The 20420-nt window shown below is 48.4% G+C and overlaps 40 non-coding genes across 40 annotated transcripts; 7 read left to right on the top strand and 33 right to left on the bottom strand.

Annotated features, from left to right (window-relative positions):
- Positions 1-468: 468 nt before the first annotated feature.
- trnaf-gaa (transfer RNA phenylalanine (anticodon GAA)) lies at positions 469-541 on the bottom strand. Its single transcript has one exon. It is a non-coding gene; the product is annotated as a tRNA-Phe (tRNA).
- An 88-nt stretch (positions 542-629) lies between these two features.
- On the bottom strand, positions 630-703 carry trnai-aau (transfer RNA isoleucine (anticodon AAU)). The gene has a single exon. It is a non-coding gene; the product is annotated as a tRNA-Ile (tRNA).
- Positions 704-808: 105 nt separating this feature from the next.
- Positions 809-880, bottom strand: trnaq-cug (transfer RNA glutamine (anticodon CUG)). The gene has a single exon. It is a non-coding gene; the product is annotated as a tRNA-Gln (tRNA).
- An 827-nt stretch (positions 881-1707) lies between these two features.
- trnaa-agc (transfer RNA alanine (anticodon AGC)) lies at positions 1708-1780 on the top strand. Its single transcript has one exon. It is a non-coding gene; the product is annotated as a tRNA-Ala (tRNA).
- A 576-nt stretch (positions 1781-2356) lies between these two features.
- trnaf-gaa (transfer RNA phenylalanine (anticodon GAA)) lies at positions 2357-2429 on the bottom strand. Its single transcript has one exon. It is a non-coding gene; the product is annotated as a tRNA-Phe (tRNA).
- An 88-nt stretch (positions 2430-2517) lies between these two features.
- Positions 2518-2591, bottom strand: trnai-aau (transfer RNA isoleucine (anticodon AAU)). The gene has a single exon. It is a non-coding gene; the product is annotated as a tRNA-Ile (tRNA).
- A 105-nt stretch (positions 2592-2696) lies between these two features.
- trnaq-cug (transfer RNA glutamine (anticodon CUG)) lies at positions 2697-2768 on the bottom strand. The gene has a single exon. It is a non-coding gene; the product is annotated as a tRNA-Gln (tRNA).
- Positions 2769-3595: 827 nt separating this feature from the next.
- trnaa-agc (transfer RNA alanine (anticodon AGC)) lies at positions 3596-3668 on the top strand. Its single transcript has one exon. It is a non-coding gene; the product is annotated as a tRNA-Ala (tRNA).
- Positions 3669-4244: 576 nt separating this feature from the next.
- Positions 4245-4317, bottom strand: trnaf-gaa (transfer RNA phenylalanine (anticodon GAA)). The gene has a single exon. It is a non-coding gene; the product is annotated as a tRNA-Phe (tRNA).
- Positions 4318-4405: 88 nt separating this feature from the next.
- Positions 4406-4479, bottom strand: trnai-aau (transfer RNA isoleucine (anticodon AAU)). Its single transcript has one exon. It is a non-coding gene; the product is annotated as a tRNA-Ile (tRNA).
- A 105-nt stretch (positions 4480-4584) lies between these two features.
- trnaq-cug (transfer RNA glutamine (anticodon CUG)) lies at positions 4585-4656 on the bottom strand. Its single transcript has one exon. It is a non-coding gene; the product is annotated as a tRNA-Gln (tRNA).
- Positions 4657-5483: 827 nt separating this feature from the next.
- Positions 5484-5556, top strand: trnaa-agc (transfer RNA alanine (anticodon AGC)). The gene has a single exon. It is a non-coding gene; the product is annotated as a tRNA-Ala (tRNA).
- Positions 5557-6132: 576 nt separating this feature from the next.
- trnaf-gaa (transfer RNA phenylalanine (anticodon GAA)) lies at positions 6133-6205 on the bottom strand. The gene has a single exon. It is a non-coding gene; the product is annotated as a tRNA-Phe (tRNA).
- An 88-nt stretch (positions 6206-6293) lies between these two features.
- On the bottom strand, positions 6294-6367 carry trnai-aau (transfer RNA isoleucine (anticodon AAU)). Its single transcript has one exon. It is a non-coding gene; the product is annotated as a tRNA-Ile (tRNA).
- A 105-nt stretch (positions 6368-6472) lies between these two features.
- trnaq-cug (transfer RNA glutamine (anticodon CUG)) lies at positions 6473-6544 on the bottom strand. Its single transcript has one exon. It is a non-coding gene; the product is annotated as a tRNA-Gln (tRNA).
- An 828-nt stretch (positions 6545-7372) lies between these two features.
- Positions 7373-7445, top strand: trnaa-agc (transfer RNA alanine (anticodon AGC)). Its single transcript has one exon. It is a non-coding gene; the product is annotated as a tRNA-Ala (tRNA).
- Positions 7446-8021: 576 nt separating this feature from the next.
- On the bottom strand, positions 8022-8094 carry trnaf-gaa (transfer RNA phenylalanine (anticodon GAA)). The gene has a single exon. It is a non-coding gene; the product is annotated as a tRNA-Phe (tRNA).
- Positions 8095-8182: 88 nt separating this feature from the next.
- On the bottom strand, positions 8183-8256 carry trnai-aau (transfer RNA isoleucine (anticodon AAU)). Its single transcript has one exon. It is a non-coding gene; the product is annotated as a tRNA-Ile (tRNA).
- Positions 8257-8361: 105 nt separating this feature from the next.
- On the bottom strand, positions 8362-8433 carry trnaq-cug (transfer RNA glutamine (anticodon CUG)). Its single transcript has one exon. It is a non-coding gene; the product is annotated as a tRNA-Gln (tRNA).
- An 828-nt stretch (positions 8434-9261) lies between these two features.
- trnaa-agc (transfer RNA alanine (anticodon AGC)) lies at positions 9262-9334 on the top strand. Its single transcript has one exon. It is a non-coding gene; the product is annotated as a tRNA-Ala (tRNA).
- Positions 9335-9910: 576 nt separating this feature from the next.
- Positions 9911-9983, bottom strand: trnaf-gaa (transfer RNA phenylalanine (anticodon GAA)). Its single transcript has one exon. It is a non-coding gene; the product is annotated as a tRNA-Phe (tRNA).
- An 88-nt stretch (positions 9984-10071) lies between these two features.
- Positions 10072-10145, bottom strand: trnai-aau (transfer RNA isoleucine (anticodon AAU)). The gene has a single exon. It is a non-coding gene; the product is annotated as a tRNA-Ile (tRNA).
- A 105-nt stretch (positions 10146-10250) lies between these two features.
- Positions 10251-10322, bottom strand: trnaq-cug (transfer RNA glutamine (anticodon CUG)). The gene has a single exon. It is a non-coding gene; the product is annotated as a tRNA-Gln (tRNA).
- A 1474-nt stretch (positions 10323-11796) lies between these two features.
- On the bottom strand, positions 11797-11869 carry trnaf-gaa (transfer RNA phenylalanine (anticodon GAA)). The gene has a single exon. It is a non-coding gene; the product is annotated as a tRNA-Phe (tRNA).
- An 88-nt stretch (positions 11870-11957) lies between these two features.
- Positions 11958-12031, bottom strand: trnai-aau (transfer RNA isoleucine (anticodon AAU)). The gene has a single exon. It is a non-coding gene; the product is annotated as a tRNA-Ile (tRNA).
- A 105-nt stretch (positions 12032-12136) lies between these two features.
- trnaq-cug (transfer RNA glutamine (anticodon CUG)) lies at positions 12137-12208 on the bottom strand. Its single transcript has one exon. It is a non-coding gene; the product is annotated as a tRNA-Gln (tRNA).
- A 1475-nt stretch (positions 12209-13683) lies between these two features.
- On the bottom strand, positions 13684-13756 carry trnaf-gaa (transfer RNA phenylalanine (anticodon GAA)). Its single transcript has one exon. It is a non-coding gene; the product is annotated as a tRNA-Phe (tRNA).
- Positions 13757-13844: 88 nt separating this feature from the next.
- On the bottom strand, positions 13845-13918 carry trnai-aau (transfer RNA isoleucine (anticodon AAU)). Its single transcript has one exon. It is a non-coding gene; the product is annotated as a tRNA-Ile (tRNA).
- A 105-nt stretch (positions 13919-14023) lies between these two features.
- On the bottom strand, positions 14024-14095 carry trnaq-cug (transfer RNA glutamine (anticodon CUG)). Its single transcript has one exon. It is a non-coding gene; the product is annotated as a tRNA-Gln (tRNA).
- Positions 14096-14922: 827 nt separating this feature from the next.
- trnaa-agc (transfer RNA alanine (anticodon AGC)) lies at positions 14923-14995 on the top strand. Its single transcript has one exon. It is a non-coding gene; the product is annotated as a tRNA-Ala (tRNA).
- A 576-nt stretch (positions 14996-15571) lies between these two features.
- On the bottom strand, positions 15572-15644 carry trnaf-gaa (transfer RNA phenylalanine (anticodon GAA)). Its single transcript has one exon. It is a non-coding gene; the product is annotated as a tRNA-Phe (tRNA).
- An 88-nt stretch (positions 15645-15732) lies between these two features.
- trnai-aau (transfer RNA isoleucine (anticodon AAU)) lies at positions 15733-15806 on the bottom strand. The gene has a single exon. It is a non-coding gene; the product is annotated as a tRNA-Ile (tRNA).
- Positions 15807-15911: 105 nt separating this feature from the next.
- trnaq-cug (transfer RNA glutamine (anticodon CUG)) lies at positions 15912-15983 on the bottom strand. Its single transcript has one exon. It is a non-coding gene; the product is annotated as a tRNA-Gln (tRNA).
- An 828-nt stretch (positions 15984-16811) lies between these two features.
- Positions 16812-16884, top strand: trnaa-agc (transfer RNA alanine (anticodon AGC)). Its single transcript has one exon. It is a non-coding gene; the product is annotated as a tRNA-Ala (tRNA).
- A 576-nt stretch (positions 16885-17460) lies between these two features.
- trnaf-gaa (transfer RNA phenylalanine (anticodon GAA)) lies at positions 17461-17533 on the bottom strand. Its single transcript has one exon. It is a non-coding gene; the product is annotated as a tRNA-Phe (tRNA).
- An 88-nt stretch (positions 17534-17621) lies between these two features.
- Positions 17622-17695, bottom strand: trnai-aau (transfer RNA isoleucine (anticodon AAU)). Its single transcript has one exon. It is a non-coding gene; the product is annotated as a tRNA-Ile (tRNA).
- A 105-nt stretch (positions 17696-17800) lies between these two features.
- Positions 17801-17872, bottom strand: trnaq-cug (transfer RNA glutamine (anticodon CUG)). The gene has a single exon. It is a non-coding gene; the product is annotated as a tRNA-Gln (tRNA).
- Positions 17873-19349: 1477 nt separating this feature from the next.
- Positions 19350-19422, bottom strand: trnaf-gaa (transfer RNA phenylalanine (anticodon GAA)). The gene has a single exon. It is a non-coding gene; the product is annotated as a tRNA-Phe (tRNA).
- Positions 19423-19510: 88 nt separating this feature from the next.
- On the bottom strand, positions 19511-19584 carry trnai-aau (transfer RNA isoleucine (anticodon AAU)). Its single transcript has one exon. It is a non-coding gene; the product is annotated as a tRNA-Ile (tRNA).
- A 105-nt stretch (positions 19585-19689) lies between these two features.
- On the bottom strand, positions 19690-19761 carry trnaq-cug (transfer RNA glutamine (anticodon CUG)). Its single transcript has one exon. It is a non-coding gene; the product is annotated as a tRNA-Gln (tRNA).
- Positions 19762-20420: the final 659 nt, after the last annotated feature.

The following is a 20420-nucleotide window of genomic DNA, read 5'->3' as shown; positions in this document are numbered from 1 at the left end:
AGCATTGCAACACCTCAGAAGCCCTATCAAGTCACAGTTTTCTTTTATTCAGTGGCGCATCCGCAGTGGGACATCAAAGCGCTAAATATATAGCAGAGTGCTGTCGATCAGGCCATTGGAATCATCACCAGAAGCGACCATCTGGGACAGTGATCACCAAACTTGTTCCTGGAGGGCCGGTGTCCTGCAGATTTTAGTTCCAACCCTAATCAAACACACCTGACCAAGCTAATCAAGGTCTTACTGGGTATACTTGAAACATCCAGGCAGGTGTGTTGAGGCAAGATGGAGCTAAACCCTGCAGGGACACCGGCCCTCCACGACCAGGATTGGTGACCCCTGATCTGGGAGAAGGATATCGTTTTGGTCAAGTGGAAGCAGGTGGACTTAAGAGTGAAGCAGCTAGGTTTTTTGGATGAGTTTCGGTCACCTGACCCTCATGCCAAAAACAGAACACCCACACTGCTTTGCCGAAACCCGGGATCGAACCAGGGACCTTTAGATCTTCAGTCTAATGCTCTCCCAACTGAGCTATTTCGGCTGCGTTGACTCAGCTTTCCTGCAACATGCATGTCTGTGAGACCGATCAGAGCCTTAAAATGCCTCTGAGTCCTAAGACAGTAAAAGTTTGGCCAATACGGGGCTCGAACCCGCGACCTTGGCGTTATTAGCACCACGCTCTAACCAGCTGAGCTAACCGGCCACTTTCAGCTCACATTACTACAAAGCCCAGACTAACTGTCATTCTCCAGACTCCAAGGGATTAGCATGCTATTCCAGCTTTTTTGAGCAGTGCTGGCAAAAAGCCAGGTTCCACCGAGATTTGAACTCGGATCGCTGGATTCAGAGTCCAGAGTGCTAACCATTACACCATGGAACCTTTAGGCTACTGAATGCTGCTGCCCGGGCGGAAGAGAATGAATAAAAAAAAAAACAGCCTTGGAGGAAAATAGCAGAATGTCAATCCAAGGCGGTGCCAATTTGCATTGTTTCTGAGTAACTCGTCATTCGGCATGCAGGGCTCCTCACACGTTTACTGGAGCAGGACCAGGTAGGGCCTTCAAAAGAAAAGCGCGATATTCCAGGTAATTTGACGACTAAATGGCGGGCAGGGCAAAGAGGCCACCACAGAGCAGATGTGATCTTTTATTTTATTTTTTGACCACGTCGAAAAAGCGGCCAATGAACAGCACCGAGGGAAATTAGCTCAAATAGTAGAGCGCTCGATCAGGCCATTGGAATCATCACCAGAAGCGACGTGACCATCTGGGAGAAGGATAGCGTTTTGGTCAAGTGGAAGCTGGTGGACTTAAGGTTGAAGCAGCTAGGTTTAAACTCGGATCGCTGGATTCAGAGTCCAGAGTGCTAACCATTACACCATGGAACCTCGAGATTGCTGATAGCTGCTGCCCGGGCGGAAGAGAATGAATAAAAAAAAAAAAAAACAGCCTTGGAGGAAAGTAGCAGAATGTCAATCCAAAGTGGTGCCAATTTGCAATGTTTCTGAGTAACTCGTCATTCGGCATGCAGGGCTCCTCACACGTTTACTGGAGCAGGACCAGGTAGGGCCTTCAAAAGAAAAGCGCGATATTCCAGGTAATTTGACGACTAAATGGCGGGCAGGGCAAAGAGGCCACCACAGAGCAGATGTGATCTTTTATTATATTTTTTGACCACGTCGAAAAATCGGCCAATTTATGGCACCGAGGGGAATTAGCTCAAGTGGTAGAGCGCTCGCTTAGCATGCGAGAGGTAGCGGGATCGATGCCCGCATTCTCCACTTCTGTTTCCTTGCCTTTCACATTTCCTTCATTGCAAAGCTGGCGGCACCTTGAGGGTTGAAAGCAAAACTTCTTAGTTCAGCTTTGCTGGTTCCTGTGTAGTACTTAGCATTGCAACACCTCAGAAGCCCTATCAAGTCACAGTTTTCTTTTATTCAGTGGCGCATCCGCAGTGGGACATCAAAGCGCTAAATATATAGCAGAGTGCTGTCGATCAGGCCATTGGAATCATCACCAGAAGCGACCATCTGGGACAGTGATCACCAAACTTGTTCCTGGAGGGCCGGTGTCCTGCAGATTTTAGTTCCAACCCTAATCAAACACACCTGACCAAGCTAATCAAGGTCTTACTGGGTATACTTGAAACATCCAGGCAGGTGTGTTGAGGCAAGATGGAGCTAAACCCTGCAGGGACACCGGCCCTCCACGACCAGGATTGGTGACCCCTGATCTGGGAGAAGGATATCGTTTTGGTCAAGTGGAAGCAGGTGGACTTAAGAGTGAAGCAGCTAGGTTTTTTGGATGAGTTTCGGTCACCTGACCCTCATGCCAAAAACAGAACACCCACACTGCTTTGCCGAAACCCGGGATCGAACCAGGGACCTTTAGATCTTCAGTCTAACGCTCTCCCAACTGAGCTATTTCGGCTGCGTTGACTCAGCTTTCCTGCAACATGCATGTCTGTGAGACCGATCAGAGCCTTAAAATGCCTCTGAGTCCTAAGACAGTAAAAGTTTGGCCAATACGGGGCTCGAACCCGCGACCTTGGCGTTATTAGCACCACGCTCTAACCAGCTGAGCTAACCGGCCACTTTCAGCTCACATTACTACAAAGCCCAGACTAACTGTCATTCTCCAGACTCCAAGGGATTAGCATGCTATTCCAGCTTTTTTGAGCAGTGCTGGCAAAAAGCCAGGTTCCACCGAGATTTGAACTCGGATCGCTGGATTCAGAGTCCAGAGTGCTAACCATTACACCATGGAACCTTTAGGCTACTGAATGCTGCTGCCCGGGCGGAAGAGAATGAATAAAAAAAAAAACAGCCTTGGAGGAAAATAGCAGAATGTCAATCCAAGGCGGTGCCAATTTGCATTGTTTCTGAGTAACTCGTGATTCGGCATGCAGGGCTCCTCACACGTTTACTGGAGCAGGACCAGGTAGGGCCTTCAAAAGAAAAGCGCGATATTCCAGGTAATTTGACGACTAAATGGCGGGCAGGGCAAAGAGGCCACCACAGAGCAGATGTGATCTTTTATTTTATTTTTTGACCACGTCGAAAAAGCGGCCAATGAACAGCACCGAGGGAAATTAGCTCAAATAGTAGAGCGCTCGATCAGGCCATTGGAATCATCACCAGAAGCGACGTGACCATCTGGGAGAAGGATAGCGTTTTGGTCAAGTGGAAGCTGGTGGACTTAAGGTTGAAGCAGCTAGGTTTAAACTCGGATCGCTGGATTCAGAGTCCAGAGTGCTAACCATTACACCATGGAACCTCGAGATTGCTGATAGCTGCTGCCCGGGCGGAAGAGAATGAATAAAAAAAAAAAAAAACAGCCTTGGAGGAAAGTAGCAGAATGTCAATCCAAAGTGGTGCCAATTTGCAATGTTTCTGAGTAACTCGTCATTCGGCATGCAGGGCTCCTCACACGTTTACTGGAGCAGGACCAGGTAGGGCCTTCAAAAGAAAAGCGCGATATTCCAGGTAATTTGACGACTAAATGGCGGGCAGGGCAAAGAGGCCACCACAGAGCAGATGTGATCTTTTATTATATTTTTTGACCACGTCGAAAAATCGGCCAATTTATGGCACCGAGGGGAATTAGCTCAAGTGGTAGAGCGCTCGCTTAGCATGCGAGAGGTAGCGGGATCGATGCCCGCATTCTCCACTTCTGTTTCCTTGCCTTTCACATTTCCTTCATTGCAAAGCTGGCGGCACCTTGAGGGTTGAAAGCAAAACTTCTTAGTTCAGCTTTGCTGGTTCCTGTGTAGTACTTAGCATTGCAACACCTCAGAAGCCCTATCAAGTCACAGTTTTCTTTTATTCAGTGGCGCATCCGCAGTGGGACATCAAAGCGCTAAATATATAGCAGAGTGCTGTCGATCAGGCCATTGGAATCATCACCAGAAGCGACCATCTGGGACAGTGATCACCAAACTTGTTCCTGGAGGGCCGGTGTCCTGCAGATTTTAGTTCCAACCCTAATCAAACACACCTGACCAAGCTAATCAAGGTCTTACTGGGTATACTTGAAACATCCAGGCAGGTGTGTTGAGGCAAGATGGAGCTAAACCCTGCAGGGACACCGGCCCTCCACGACCAGGATTGGTGACCCCTGATCTGGGAGAAGGATATCGTTTTGGTCAAGTGGAAGCAGGTGGACTTAAGAGTGAAGCAGCTAGGTTTTTTGGATGAGTTTCGGTCACCTGACCCTCATGCCAAAAACAGAACACCCACACTGCTTTGCCGAAACCCGGGATCGAACCAGGGACCTTTAGATCTTCAGTCTAACGCTCTCCCAACTGAGCTATTTCGGCTGCGTTGACTCAGCTTTCCTGCAACATGCATGTCTGTGAGACCGATCAGAGCCTTAAAATGCCTCTGAGTCCTAAGACAGTAAAAGTTTGGCCAATACGGGGCTCGAACCCGCGACCTTGGCGTTATTAGCACCACGCTCTAACCAGCTGAGCTAACCGGCCACTTTCAGCTCACATTACTACAAAGCCCAGACTAACTGTCATTCTCCAGACTCCAAGGGATTAGCATGCTATTCCAGCTTTTTTGAGCAGTGCTGGCAAAAAGCCAGGTTCCACCGAGATTTGAACTCGGATCGCTGGATTCAGAGTCCAGAGTGCTAACCATTACACCATGGAACCTTTAGGCTACTGAATGCTGCTGCCCGGGCGGAAGAGAATGAATAAAAAAAAAAACAGCCTTGGAGGAAAATAGCAGAATGTCAATCCAAGGCGGTGCCAATTTGCATTGTTTCTGAGTAACTCGTGATTCGGCATGCAGGGCTCCTCACACGTTTACTGGAGCAGGACCAGGTAGGGCCTTCAAAAGAAAAGCGCGATATTCCAGGTAATTTGACGACTAAATGGCGGGCAGGGCAAAGAGGCCACCACAGAGCAGATGTGATCTTTTATTTTATTTTTTGACCACGTCGAAAAAGCGGCCAATGAACAGCACCGAGGGAAATTAGCTCAAATAGTAGAGCGCTCGATCAGGCCATTGGAATCATCACCAGAAGCGACGTGACCATCTGGGAGAAGGATAGCGTTTTGGTCAAGTGGAAGCTGGTGGACTTAAGGTTGAAGCAGCTAGGTTTAAACTCGGATCGCTGGATTCAGAGTCCAGAGTGCTAACCATTACACCATGGAACCTCGAGATTGCTGATAGCTGCTGCCCGGGCGGAAGAGAATGAATAAAAAAAAAAAAAAACAGCCTTGGAGGAAAGTAGCAGAATGTCAATCCAAAGTGGTGCCAATTTGCAATGTTTCTGAGTAACTCGTCATTCGGCATGCAGGGCTCCTCACACGTTTACTGGAGCAGGACCAGGTAGGGCCTTCAAAAGAAAAGCGCGATATTCCAGGTAATTTGACGACTAAATGGCGGGCAGGGCAAAGAGGCCACCACAGAGCAGATGTGATCTTTTATTATATTTTTTGACCACGTCGAAAAATCGGCCAATTTATGGCACCGAGGGGAATTAGCTCAAGTGGTAGAGCGCTCGCTTAGCATGCGAGAGGTAGCGGGATCGATGCCCGCATTCTCCACTTCTGTTTCCTTGCCTTTCACATTTCCTTCATTGCAAAGCTGGCGGCACCTTGAGGGTTGAAAGCAAAACTTCTTAGTTCAGCTTTGCTGGTTCCTGTGTAGTACTTAGCATTGCAACACCTCAGAAGCCCTATCAAGTCACAGTTTTCTTTTATTCAGTGGCGCATCCGCAGTGGGACATCAAAGCGCTAAATATATAGCAGAGTGCTGTCGATCAGGCCATTGGAATCATCACCAGAAGCGACCATCTGGGACAGTGATCACCAAACTTGTTCCTGGAGGGCCGGTGTCCTGCAGATTTTAGTTCCAACCCTAATCAAACACACCTGACCAAGCTAATCAAGGTCTTACTGGGTATACTTGAAACATCCAGGCAGGTGTGTTGAGGCAAGATGGAGCTAAACCCTGCAGGGACACCGGCCCTCCACGACCAGGATTGGTGACCCCTGATCTGGGAGAAGGATATCGTTTTGGTCAAGTGGAAGCAGGTGGACTTAAGAGTGAAGCAGCTAGGTTTTTTGGATGAGTTTCGGTCACCTGACCCTCATGCCAAAAACAGAACACCCACACTGCTTTGCCGAAACCCGGGATCGAACCAGGGACCTTTAGATCTTCAGTCTAACGCTCTCCCAACTGAGCTATTTCGGCTGCGTTGACTCAGCTTTCCTGCAACATGCATGTCTGTGAGACCGATCAGAGCCTTAAAATGCCTCTGAGTCCTAAGACAGTAAAAGTTTGGCCAATACGGGGCTCGAACCCGCGACCTTGGCGTTATTAGCACCACGCTCTAACCAGCTGAGCTAACCGGCCACTTTCAGCTCACATTACTACAAAGCCCAGACTAACTGTCATTCTTCAGACTCCAAGGGATTAGCATGCTATTCCAGCTTTTTTGAGCAGTGCTGGCAAAAAGCCAGGTTCCACCGAGATTTGAACTCGGATCGCTGGATTCAGAGTCCAGAGTGCTAACCATTACACCATGGAACCTTTAGGCTACTGAATGCTGCTGCCCGGGCGGAAGAGAATGAATAAAAAAAAAAACAGCCTTGGAGGAAAATAGCAGAATGTCAATCCAAGGCGGTGCCAATTTGCATTGTTTCTGAGTAACTCGTGATTCGGCATGCAGGGCTCCTCACACGTTTACTGGAGCAGGACCAGGTAGGGCCTTCAAAAGAAAAGCGCGATATTCCAGGTAATTTGACGACTAAATGGCGGGCAGGGCAAAGAGGCCACCACAGAGCAGATGTGATCTTTTATTTTATTTTTTGACCACGTCGAAAAAGCGGCCAATGAACAGCACCGAGGGAAATTAGCTCAAATAGTAGAGCGCTCGATCAGGCCATTGGAATCATCACCAGAAGCGACGTGACCATCTGGGAGAAGGATAGCGTTTTGGTCAAGTGGAAGCTGGTGGACTTAAGGTTGAAGCAGCTAGGTTTAAACTCGGATCGCTGGATTCAGAGTCCAGAGTGCTAACCATTACACCATGGAACCTCGAGATTGCTGATAGCTGCTGCCCGGGCGGAAGAGAATGAATAAAAAAAAAAAAAAAACAGCCTTGGAGGAAAGTAGCAGAATGTCAATCCAAAGTGGTGCCAATTTGCAATGTTTCTGAGTAACTCGTCATTCGGCATGCAGGGCTCCTCACACGTTTACTGGAGCAGGACCAGGTAGGGCCTTCAAAAGAAAAGCGCGATATTCCAGGTAATTTGACGACTAAATGGCGGGCAGGGCAAAGAGGCCACCACAGAGCAGATGTGATCTTTTATTATATTTTTTGACCACGTCGAAAAATCGGCCAATTTATGGCACCGAGGGGAATTAGCTCAAGTGGTAGAGCGCTCGCTTAGCATGCGAGAGGTAGCGGGATCGATGCCCGCATTCTCCACTTCTGTTTCCTTGCCTTTCACATTTCCTTCATTGCAAAGCTGGCGGCACCTTGAGGGTTGAAAGCAAAACTTCTTAGTTCAGCTTTGCTGGTTCCTGTGTAGTACTTAGCATTGCAACACCTCAGAAGCCCTATCAAGTCACAGTTTTCTTTTATTCAGTGGCGCATCCGCAGTGGGACATCAAAGCGCTAAATATATAGCAGAGTGCTGTCGATCAGGCCATTGGAATCATCACCAGAAGCGACCATCTGGGACAGTGATCACCAAACTTGTTCCTGGAGGGCCGGTGTCCTGCAGATTTTAGTTCCAACCCTAATCAAACACACCTGACCAAGCTAATCAAGGTCTTACTGGGTATACTTGAAACATCCAGGCAGGTGTGTTGAGGCAAGATGGAGCTAAACCCTGCAGGGACACCGGCCCTCCACGACCAGGATTGGTGAAGCCTGATCTGGGAGAAGGATATCGTTTTGGTCAAGTGGAAGCAGGTGGACTTAAGAGTGAAGCAGCTAGGTTTTTTGGATGAGTTTCGGTCACCTGACCCTCATGCCAAAAACAGAACACCCACACTGCTTTGCCGAAACCCAGGATCGAACCAGGGACCTTTAGATCTTCAGTCTAACGCTCTCCCAACTGAGCTATTTCGGCTGCGTTGACTCAGCTTTCCTGCAACATGCATGTCTGTGAGACCGATCAGAGCCTTAAAATGCCTCTGAGTCCTAAGACAGTAAAAGTTTGGCCAATACGGGGCTCGAACCCGCGACCTTGGCGTTATTAGCACCACGCTCTAACCAGCTGAGCTAACCGGCCACTTTCAGCTCACATTACTACAAAGCCCAGACTAACTGTCATTCTCCAGACTCCAAGGGATTAGCATGCTATTCCAGCTTTTTTGAGCAGTGCTGGCAAAAAGCCAGGTTCCACCGAGATTTGAACTCGGATCGCTGGATTCAGAGTCCAGAGTGCTAACCATTACACCATGGAACCTTGAGGCTACTGAATGCTGCTGCCCGGGCGGAAGAGAATGAATAAAAAAAAAAAACAGCCTTGGAGGAAAATAGCAGAATGTCAATCCAAGGCGGTGCCAATTTGCATTGTTTCTGAGTAACTCGTGATTCGGCATGCAGGGCTCCTCACACGTTTACTGGAGCAGGACCAGGTAGGGCCTTCAAAAGAAAAGCGCGATATTCCAGGTAATTTGACGACTAAATGGCGGGCAGGGCAAAGAGGCCACCACAGAGCAGATGTGATCTTTTATTTTATTTTTTGACCACGTCGAAAAAGCGGCCAATGAACAGCACCGAGGGAAATTAGCTCAAATAGTAGAGCGCTCGATCAGGCCATTGGAATCATCACCAGAAGCGACGTGACCATCTGGGAGAAGGATAGCGTTTTGGTCAAGTGGAAGCTGGTGGACTTAAGGTTGAAGCAGCTAGGTTTAAACTCGGATCGCTGGATTCAGAGTCCAGAGTGCTAACCATTACACCATGGAACCTCAAGATTGCTGATAGCTGCTGCCCGGGCGGAAGAGAATGAATAAAAAAAAAAAAAAACAGCCTTGGAGGAAAGTAGCAGAATGTCAATCCAAAGTGGTGCCAATTTGCAATGTTTCTGAGTAACTCGTCATTCGGCATGCAGGGCTCCTCACACGTTTACTGGAGCAGGACCAGGTAGGGCCTTCAAAAGAAAAGCGCGATATTCCAGGTAATTTGACGACTAAATGGCGGGCAGGGCAAAGAGGCCACCACAGAGCAGATGTGATCTTTTATTATATTTTTTGACCACGTCGAAAAATCGGCCAATTTATGGCACCGAGGGGAATTAGCTCAAGTGGTAGAGCGCTCGCTTAGCATGCGAGAGGTAGCGGGATCGATGCCCGCATTCTCCACTTCTGTTTCCTTGCCTTTCACATTTCCTTCATTGCAAAGCTGGCGGCACCTTGAGGGTTGAAAGCAAAACTTCTTAGTTCAGCTTTGCTGGTTCCTGTGTAGTACTTAGCATTGCAACACCTCAGAAGCCCTATCAAGTCACAGTTTTCTTTTATTCAGTGGCGCATCCGCAGTGGGACATCAAAGCGCTAAATATATAGCAGAGTGCTGTCGATCAGGCCATTGGAATCATCACCAGAAGCGACCATCTGGGACAGTGATCACCAAACTTGTTCCTGGAGGGCCGGTGTCCTGCAGATTTTAGTTCCAACCCTAATCAAACACACCTGACCAAGCTAATCAAGGTCTTACTGGGTATACTTGAAACATCCAGGCAGGTGTGTTGAGGCAAGATGGAGCTAAACCCTGCAGGGACACCGGCCCTCCACGACCAGGATTGGTGACCCCTGATCTGGGAGAAGGATATCGTTTTGGTCAAGTGGAAGCAGGTGGACTTAAGAGTGAAGCAGCTAGGTTTTTTGGATGAGTTTCGGTCACCTGACCCTCATGCCAAAAACAGAACACCCACACTGCTTTGCCGAAACCCGGGATCGAACCAGGGACCTTTAGATCTTCAGTCTAATGCTCTCCCAACTGAGCTATTTCGGCTGCGTTGACTCAGCTTTCCTGCAACATGCATGTCTGTGAGACCGATCAGAGCCTTAAAATGCCTCTGAGTCCTAAGACAGTAAAAGTTTGGCCAATACGGGGCTCGAACCCGCGACCTTGGCGTTATTAGCACCACGCTCTAACCAGCTGAGCTAACCGGCCACTTTCAGCTCACATTACTACAAAGCCCAGACTAACTGTCATTCTCCAGACTCCAAGGGATTAGCATGCTATTCCAGCTTTTTTGAGCAGTGCTGGCAAAAAGCCAGGTTCCACCGAGATTTGAACTCGGATCGCTGGATTCAGAGTCCATAGTGCTAACCATTACACCATGGAACCTTTAGGCTACTGAATGCTGCTGCCCGGGCGGAAGAGAATGAATAAAAAAAAAAACAGCCTTGGAGGAAAATAGCAGAATGTCAATCCAAGGCGGTGCCAATTTGCATTGTTTCTGAGTAACTCGTGATTCGGCATGCAGGGCTCCTCACACGTTTACTGGAGCAGGACCAGGTAGGGCCTTCAAAAGAAAAGCGCGATATTCCAGGTAATTTGACGACTAAATGGCGGGCAGGGCAAAGAGGCCACCACAGAGCAGATGTGATCTTTTATTTTATTTTTTGACCACGTCGAAAAAGCGGCCAATGAACAGCACCGAGGGAAATTAGCTCAAATAGTAGAGCGCTCGATCAGGCCATTGGAATCATCACCAGAAGCGACGTGACCATCTGGGAGAAGGATAGCGTTTTGGTCAAGTGGAAGCTGGTGGACTTAAGGTTGAAGCAGCTAGGTTTAAACTCGGATCGCTGGATTCAGAGTCCAGAGTGCTAACCATTACACCATGGAACCTCGAGATTGCTAATAGCTGCTGCCCGGGCGGAAGAGAATGAATAAAAAAAAAAAAACAGCCTTGGAGGAAAGTAGCAGAATGTCAATCCAAAGTGGTGCCAATTTGCAATGTTTCTGAGTAACTCGTCATTCGGCATGCAGGGCTCCTCACACGTTTACTGGAGCAGGACCAGGTAGGGCCTTCAAAAGAAAAGCGCGATATTCCAGGTAATTTGACGACTAAATGGCGGGCAGGGCAAAGAGGCCACCACAGAGCAGATGTGATCTTTTATTATATTTTTTGACCACGTCGAAAAATCGGCCAATTTATGGCACCGAGGGGAATTAGCTCAAGTGGTAGAGCGCTCGCTTAGCATGCGAGAGGTAGCGGGATTGATGCCCGCATTCTCCACTTCTGTTTCCTTGCCTTTCACATTTCCTTCATTGCAAAGCTGGCGGCACCTTGAGGGTTGAAAGCAAAACTTCTTAGTTCAGCTTTGCTGGTTCCTGTGTAGTACTTAGCATTGCAACACCTCAGAAGCCCTATCAAGTCACAGTTTTCTTTTATTCAGTGGCGCATCCGCAGTGGGACATCAAAGCGCTAAATATATAGCAGAGTGCTGTCGATCAGGCCATTGGAATCATCACCAGAAGCGACCATCTGGGACAGTGATCACCAAACTTGTTCCTGGAGGGCCGGTGTCCTGCAGATTTTAGTTCCAACCCTAATCAAACACACCTGACCAAGCTAATCAAGGTCTTACTGGGTATACTTGAAACATCCAGGCAGGTGTGTTGAGGCAAGATGGAGCTAAACCCTGCAGGGACACCGGCCCTCCACGACCAGGATTGGTGACCCCTGATCTGGGAGAAGGATATCGTTTTGGTCAAGTGGAAGCAGGTGGACTTAAGAGTGAAGCAGCTAGGTTTTTTGGATGAGTTTCGGTCACCTGACCCTCATGCCAAAAACAGAACACCCACACTGCTTTGCCGAAACCCGGGATCGAACCAGGGACCTTTAGATCTTCAGTCTAATGCTCTCCCAACTGAGCTATTTCGGCTGCGTTGACTCAGCTTTCCTGCAACATGCATGTCTGTGAGACCGATCAGAGCCTTAAAATGCCTCTGAGTCCTAAGACAGTAAAAGTTTGGCCAATACGGGGCTCGAACCCACGACCTTGGCGTTATTAGCACCACGCTCTAACCAGCTGAGCTAACCGGCCACTTTCAGCTCACATTACTACAAAGCCCAGACTAACTGTCATTCTCCAGACTCCAAGGGATTAGCATGCTATTCCAGCTTTTTTGAGCAGTGCTGGCAAAAAGCCAGGTTCCACCGAGATTTGAACTCGGATCGCTGGATTCAGAGTCCATAGTGCTAACCATTACACCATGGAACCTTTAGGCTACTGAATGCTGCTGCCCGGGCGGAAGAGAATGAATAAAAAAAAAAACAGCCTTGGAGGAAAATAGCAGAATGTCAATCCAAGGCGGTGCCAATTTGCATTGTTTCTGAGTAACTCGTGATTCGGCATGCAGGGCTCCTCACACGTTTACTGGAGCAGGACCAGGTAGGGCCTTCAAAAGAAAAGCGCGATATTCCAGGTAATTTGACGACTAAATGGCGGGCAGGGCAAAGAGGCCACCACAGAGCAGATGTGATCTTTTATTTTATTTTTTGACCACGTCGAAAAAGCGGCCAATGAACAGCACCGAGGGAAATTAGCTCAAATAGTAGAGCGCTCGATCAGGCCATTGGAATCATCACCAGAAGCGACGTGACCATCTGGGAGAAGGATAGCGTTTTGGTCAAGTGGAAGCTGGTGGACTTAAGGTTGAAGCAGCTAGGTTTAAACTCGGATCGCTGGATTCAGAGTCCAGAGTGCTAACCATTACACCATGGAACCTCGAGATTGCTAATAGCTGCTGCCCGGGCGGAAGAGAATGAATAAAAAAAAAAAAAACAGCCTTGGAGGAAAGTAGCAGAATGTCAATCCAAAGTGGTGCCAATTTGCAATGTTTCTGAGTAACTCGTCATTCGGCATGCAGGGCTCCTCACACGTTTACTGGAGCAGGACCAGGTAGGGCCTTCAAAAGAAAAGCGCGATATTCCAGGTAATTTGACGACTAAATGGCGGGCAGGGCAAAGAGGCCACCACAGAGCAGATGTGATCTTTTATTATATTTTTTGACCACGTCGAAAAATCGGCCAATTTATGGCACCGAGGGGAATTAGCTCAAGTGGTAGAGCGCTCGCTTAGCATGCGAGAGGTAGCGGGATTGATGCCCGCATTCTCCACTTCTGTTTCCTTGCCTTTCACATTTCCTTCATTGCAAAGCTGGCGGCACCTTGAGGGTTGAAAGCAAAACTTCTTAGTTCAGCTTTGCTGGTTCCTGTGTAGTACTTAGCATTGCAACACCTCAGAAGCCCTATCAAGTCACAGTTTTCTTTTATTCAGTGGCGCATCCGCAGTGGGACATCAAAGCGCTAAATATATAGCAGAGTGCTGTCGATCAGGCCATTGGAATCATCACCAGAAGCGACCATCTGGGACAGTGATCACCAAACTTGTTCCTGGAGGGCCGGTGTCCTGCAGATTTTAGTTCCAACCCTAATCAAACACACCTGACCAAGCTAATCAAGGTCTTACTGGGTATACTTGAAACATCCAGGCAGGTGTGTTGAGGCAAGATGGAGCTAAACCCTGCAGGGACACCGGCCCTCCACGACCAGGATTGGTGACCCCTGATCTGGGAGAAGGATATCGTTTTGGTCAAGTGGAAGCAGGTGGACTTAAGAGTGAAGCAGCTAGGTTTTTTGGATGAGTTTCGGTCACCTGACCCTCATGCCAAAAACAGAACACCCACACTGCTTTGCCGAAACCCGGGATCGAACCAGGGACCTTTAGATCTTCAGTCTAATGCTCTCCCAACTGAGCTATTTCGGCTGCGTTGACTCAGCTTTCCTGCAACATGCATGTCTGTGAGACCGATCAGAGCCTTAAAATGCCTCTGAGTCCTAAGACAGTAAAAGTTTGGCCAATACGGGGCTCGAACCCGCGACCTTGGCGTTATTAGCACCACGCTCTAACCAGCTGAGCTAACCGGCCACTTTCAGCTCACATTACTACAAAGCCCAGACTAACTGTCATTCTCCAGACTCCAAGGGATTAGCATGCTATTCCAGCTTTTTTGAGCAGTGCTGGCAAAAAGCCAGGTTCCACCGAGATTTGAACTCGGATCGCTGGATTCAGAGTCCAGAGTGCTAACCATTACACCATGGAACCTTTAGGCTACTGAATGCTGCTGCCCGGGCGGAAGAGAATGAATAAAAAAAAAAACAGCCTTGGAGGAAAATAGCAGAATGTCAATCCAAGGCGGTGCCAATTTGCATTGTTTCTGAGTAACTCGTCATTCGGCATGCAGGGCTCCTCACACGTTTACTGGAGCAGGACCAGGTAGGGCCTTCAAAAGAAAAGCGCGATATTCCAGGTAATTTGACGACTAAATGGCGGGCAGGGCAAAGAGGCCACCACAGAGCAGATGTGATCTTTTATTTTATTTTTTGACCACGTCGAAAAAGCGGCCAATGAACAGCACCGAGGGAAATTAGCTCAAATAGTAGAGCGCTCGATCAGGCCATTGGAATCATCACCAGAAGCGACGTGACCATCTGGGAGAAGGATAGCGTTTTGGTCAAGTGGAAGCTGGTGGACTTAAGGTTGAAGCAGCTAGGTTTAAACTCGGATCGCTGGATTCAGAGTCCAGAGTGCTAACCATTACACCATGGAACCTCGAGATTGCTGATAGCTGCTGCCCGGGCGGAAGAGAATGAATAAAAAAAAAAAAAAACAGCCTTGGAGGAAAGTAGCAGAATGTCAATCCAAAGTGGTGCCAATTTGCAATGTTTCTGAGTAACTCGTCATTCGGCATGCAGGGCTCCTCACACGTTTACTGGAGCAGGACCAGGTAGGGCCTTCAAAAGAAAAGCGCGATATTCCAGGTAATTTGACGACTAAATGGCGGGCAGGGCAAAGAGGCCACCACAGAGCAGATGTGATCTTTTATTATATTTTTTGACCACGTCGAAAAATCGGCCAATTTATGGCACCGAGGGGAATTAGCTCAAGTGGTAGAGCGCTCGCTTAGCATGCGAGAGGTAGCGGGATCGATGCCCGCATTCTCCACTTCTGTTTCCTTGCCTTTCACATTTCCTTCATTGCAAAGCTGGCGGCACCTTGAGGGTTGAAAGCAAAACTTCTTAGTTCAGCTTTGCTGGTTCCTGTGTAGTACTTAGCATTGCAACACCTCAGAAGCCCTATCAAGTCACAGTTTTCTTTTATTCAGTGGCGCATCCGCAGTGGGACATCAAAGCGCTAAATATATAGCAGAGTGCTGTCGATCAGGCCATTGGAATCATCACCAGAAGCGACCATCTGGGACAGTGATCACCAAACTTGTTCCTGGAGGGCCGGTGTCCTGCAGATTTTAGTTCCAACCCTAATCAAACACACCTGACCAAGCTAATCAAGGTCTTACTGGGTATACTTGAAACATCCAGGCAGGTGTGTTGAGGCAAGATGGAGCTAAACCCTGCAGGGACACCGGCCCTCCACGACCAGGATTGGTGACCCCTGATCTGGGAGAAGGATATCGTTTTGGTCAAGTGGAAGCAGGTGGACTTAAGAGTGAAGCAGCTAGGTTTTTTGGATGAGTTTCGGTCACCTGACCCTCATGCCAAAAACAGAACACCCACACTGCTTTGCCGAAACCCGGGATCGAACCAGGGACCTTTAGATCTTCAGTCTAATGCTCTCCCAACTGAGCTATTTCGGCTGCGTTGACTCAGCTTTCCTGCAACATGCATGTCTGTGAGACCGATCAGAGCCTTAAAATGCCTCTGAGTCCTAAGACAGTAAAAGTTTGGCCAATACGGGGCTCGAACCCGCGACCTTGGCGTTATTAGCACCACGCTCTAACCAGCTGAGCTAACCGGCCACTTTCAGCTCACATTACTACAAAGCCCAGACTAACTGTCATTCTTCAGACTCCAAGGGATTAGCATGCTATTCCAGCTTTTTTGAGCAGTGCTGGCAAAAAGCCAGGTTCCACCGAGATTTGAACTCGGATCGCTGGATTCAGAGTCCAGAGTGCTAACCATTACACCATGGAACCTTTAGGCTACTGAATGCTGCTGCCCGGGCGGAAGAGAATGAATAAAAAAAAAAACAGCCTTGGAGGAAAATAGCAGAATGTCAATCCAAGGCGGTGCCAATTTGCATTGTTTCTGAGTAACTCGTGATTCGGCATGCAGGGCTCCTCACACGTTTACTGGAGCAGGACCAGGTAGGGCCTTCAAAAGAAAAGCGCGATATTCCAGGTAATTTGACGACTAAATGGCGGGCAGGGCAAAGAGGCCACCACAGAGCAGATGTGATCTTTTATTTTATTTTTTGACCACGTCGAAAAAGCGGCCAATGAACAGCACCGAGGGAAATTAGCTCAAATAGTAGAGCGCTCGATCAGGCCATTGGAATCATCACCAGAAGCGACGTGACCATCTGGGAGAAGGATAGCGTTTTGGTCAAGTGGAAGCTGGTGGACTTAAGGTTGAAGCAGCTAGGTTTAAACTCGGATCGCTGGATTCAGAGTCCAGAGTGCTAACCATTACACCATGGAACCTCGAGATTGCTGATAGCTGCTGCCCGGGCGGAAGAGAATGAATAAAAAAAAAAAAAAAACAGCCTTGGAGGAAAGTAGCAGAATGTCAATCCAAAGTGGTGCCAATTTGCAATGTTTCTGAGTAACTCGTCATTCGGCATGCAGGGCTCCTCACACGTTTACTGGAGCAGGACCAGGTAGGGCCTTCAAAAGAAAAGCGCGATATTCCAGGTAATTTGACGACTAAATGGCGGGCAGGGCAAAGAGGCCACCACAGAGCAGATGTGATCTTTTATTATATTTTTTGACCACGTCGAAAAATCGGCCAATTTATGGCACCGAGGGGAATTAGCTCAAGTGGTAGAGCGCTCGCTTAGCATGCGAGAGGTAGCGGGATCGATGCCCGCATTCTCCACTTCTGTTTCCTTGCCTTTCACATTTCCTTCATTGCAAAGCTGGCGGCACCTTGAGGGTTGAAAGCAAAACTTCTTAGTTCAGCTTTGCTGGTTCCTGTGTAGTACTTAGCATTGCAACACCTCAGAAGCCCTATCAAGTCACAGTTTTCTTTTATTCAGTGGCGCATCCGCAGTGGGACATCAAAGCGCTAAATATATAGCAGAGTGCTGTCGATCAGGCCATTGGAATCATCACCAGAAGCGACCATCTGGGACAGTGATCACCAAACTTGTTCCTGGAGGGCCGGTGTCCTGCAGATTTTAGTTCCAACCCTAATCAAACACACCTGACCAAGCTAATCAAGGTCTTACTGGGTATACTTGAAACATCCAGGCAGGTGTGTTGAGGCAAGATGGAGCTAAACCCTGCAGGGACACCGGCCCTCCACGACCAGGATTGGTGAAGCCTGATCTGGGAGAAGGATATCGTTTTGGTCAAGTGGAAGCAGGTGGACTTAAGAGTGAAGCAGCTAGGTTTTTTGGATGAGTTTCGGTCACCTGACCCTCATGCCAAAAACAGAACACCCACACTGCTTTGCCGAAACCCAGGATCGAACCAGGGACCTTTAGATCTTCAGTCTAACGCTCTCCCAACTGAGCTATTTCGGCTGCGTTGACTCAGCTTTCCTGCAACATGCATGTCTGTGAGACCGATCAGAGCCTTAAAATGCCTCTGAGTCCTAAGACAGTAAAAGTTTGGCCAATACGGGGCTCGAACCCGCGACCTTGGCGTTATTAGCACCACGCTCTAACCAGCTGAGCTAACCGGCCACTTTCAGCTCACATTACTACAAAGCCCAGACTAACTGTCATTCTCCAGACTCCAAGGGATTAGCATGCTATTCCAGCTTTTTTGAGCAGTGCTGGCAAAAAGCCAGGTTCCACCGAGATTTGAACTCGGATCGCTGGATTCAGAGTCCAGAGTGCTAACCATTACACCATGGAACCTTGAGGCTACTGAATGCTGCTGCCCGGGCGGAAGAGAATGAATAAAAAAAAAAAACAGCCTTGGAGGAAAATAGCAGAATGTCAATCCAAGGCGGTGCCAATTTGCATTGTTTCTGAGTAACTCGTGATTCGGCATGCAGGGCTCCTCACACGTTTACTGGAGCAGGACCAGGTAGGGCCTTCAAAAGAAAAGCGCGATATTCCAGGTAATTTGACGACTAAATGGCGGGCAGGGCAAAGAGGCCACCACAGAGCAGATGTGATCTTTTATTTTATTTTTTGACCACGTCGAAAAAGCGGCCAATGAACAGCACCGAGGGAAATTAGCTCAAATAGTAGAGCGCTCGATCAGGCCATTGGAATCATCACCAGAAGCGACGTGACCATCTGGGAGAAGGATAGCGTTTTGGTCAAGTGGAAGCTGGTGGACTTAAGGTTGAAGCAGCTAGGTTTAAACTCGGATCGCTGGATTCAGAGTCCAGAGTGCTAACCATTACACCATGGAACCTCAAGATTGCTGATAGCTGCTGCCCGGGCGGAAGAGAATGAATAAAAAAAAAAAAAAACAGCCTTGGAGGAAAGTAGCAGAATGTCAATCCAAAGTGGTGCCAATTTGCAATGTTTCTGAGTAACTCGTCATTCGGCATGCAGGGCTCCTCACACGTTTACTGGAGCAGGACCAGGTAGGGCCTTCAAAAGAAAAGCGCGATATTCCAGGTAATTTGACGACTAAATGGCGGGCAGGGCAAAGAGGCCACCACAGAGCAGATGTGATCTTTTATTATATTTTTTGACCACGTCGAAAAATCGGCCAATTTATGGCACCGAGGGGAATTAGCTCAAGTGGTAGAGCGCTCGCTTAGCATGCGAGAGGTAGCGGGATTGATGCCCGCATTCTCCACTTCTGTTTCCTTGCCTTTCACATTTCCTTCATTGCAAAGCTGGCGGCACCTTGAGGGTTGAAAGCAAAACTTCTTAGTTCAGCTTTGCTGGTTCCTGTGTAGTACTTAGCATTGCAACACCTCAGAAGCCCTATCAAGTCACAGTTTTCTTTTATTCAGTGGCGCATCCGCAGTGGGACATCAAAGCGCTAAATATATAGCAGAGTGCTGTCGATCAGGCCATTGGAATCATCACCAGAAGCGACCATCTGGGACAGTGATCACCAAACTTGTTCCTGGAGGGCCGGTGTCCTGCAGATTTTAGTTCCAACCCTAATCAAACACACCTGACCAAGCTAATCAAGGTCTTACTGGGTATACTTGAAACATCCAGGCAGGTGTGTTGAGGCAAGATGGAGCTAAACCCTGCAGGGACACCGGCCCTCCACGACCAGGATTGGTGACCCCTGATCTGGGAGAAGGATATCGTTTTGGTCAAGTGGAAGCAGGTGGACTTAAGAGTGAAGCAGCTAGGTTTTTTGGATGAGTTTCGGTCACCTGACCCTCATGCCAAAAACAGAACACCCACACTGCTTTGCCGAAACCCGGGATCGAACCAGGGACCTTTAGATCTTCAGTCTAATGCTCTCCCAACTGAGCTATTTCGGCTGCGTTGACTCAGCTTTCCTGCAACATGCATGTCTGTGAGACCGATCAGAGCCTTAAAATGCCTCTGAGTCCTAAGACAGTAAAAGTTTGGCCAATACGGGGCTCGAACCCGCGACCTTGGCGTTATTAGCACCACGCTCTAACCAGCTGAGCTAACCGGCCACTTTCAGCTCACATTACTACAAAGCCCAGACTAACTGTCATTCTCCAGACTCCAAGGGATTAGCATGCTATTCCAGCTTTTTTGAGCAGTGCTGGCAAAAAGCCAGGTTCCACCGAGATTTGAACTCGGATCGCTGGATTCAGAGTCCAGAGTGCTAACCATTACACCATGGAACCTTTAGGCTACTGAATGCTGCTGCCCGGGCGGAAGAGAATGAATAAAAAAAAAAACAGCCTTGGAGGAAAATAGCAGAATGTCAATCCAAGGCGGTGCCAATTTGCATTGTTTCTGAGTAACTCGTCATTCGGCATGCAGGGCTCCTCACACGTTTACTGGAGCAGGACCAGGTAGGGCCTTCAAAAGAAAAGCGCGATATTCCAGGTAATTTGACGACTAAATGGCGGGCAGGGCAAAGAGGCCACCACAGAGCAGATGTGATCTTTTATTTTATTTTTTGACCACGTCGAAAAAGCGGCCAATGAACAGCACCGAGGGAAATTAGCTCAAATAGTAGAGCGCTCGATCAGGCCATTGGAATCATCACCAGAAGCGACGTGACCATCTGGGAGAAGGATAGCGTTTTGGTCAAGTGGAAGCTGGTGGACTTAAGGTTGAAGCAGCTAGGTTTAAACTCGGATCGCTGGATTCAGAGTCCAGAGTGCTAACCATTACACCATGGAACCTCGAGATTGCTGATAGCTGCTGCCCGGGCGGAAGAGAATGAATAAAAAAAAAAAAAAACAGCCTTGGAGGAAAGTAGCAGAATGTCAATCCAAAGTGGTGCCAATTTGCAATGTTTCTGAGTAACTCGTCATTCGGCATGCAGGGCTCCTCA

Source organism: Danio rerio, chromosome 3 (genome assembly GCF_049306965.1).
Source record: "Danio rerio strain Tuebingen ecotype United States chromosome 3, GRCz12tu, whole genome shotgun sequence".
NCBI classification, from domain to species: domain Eukaryota; kingdom Metazoa; phylum Chordata; class Actinopteri; order Cypriniformes; family Danionidae; genus Danio; species Danio rerio.
The sequence above is the reverse complement of the archived record's forward strand: the minus strand, read 5'-3'. Positions and strand labels throughout refer to the sequence as shown.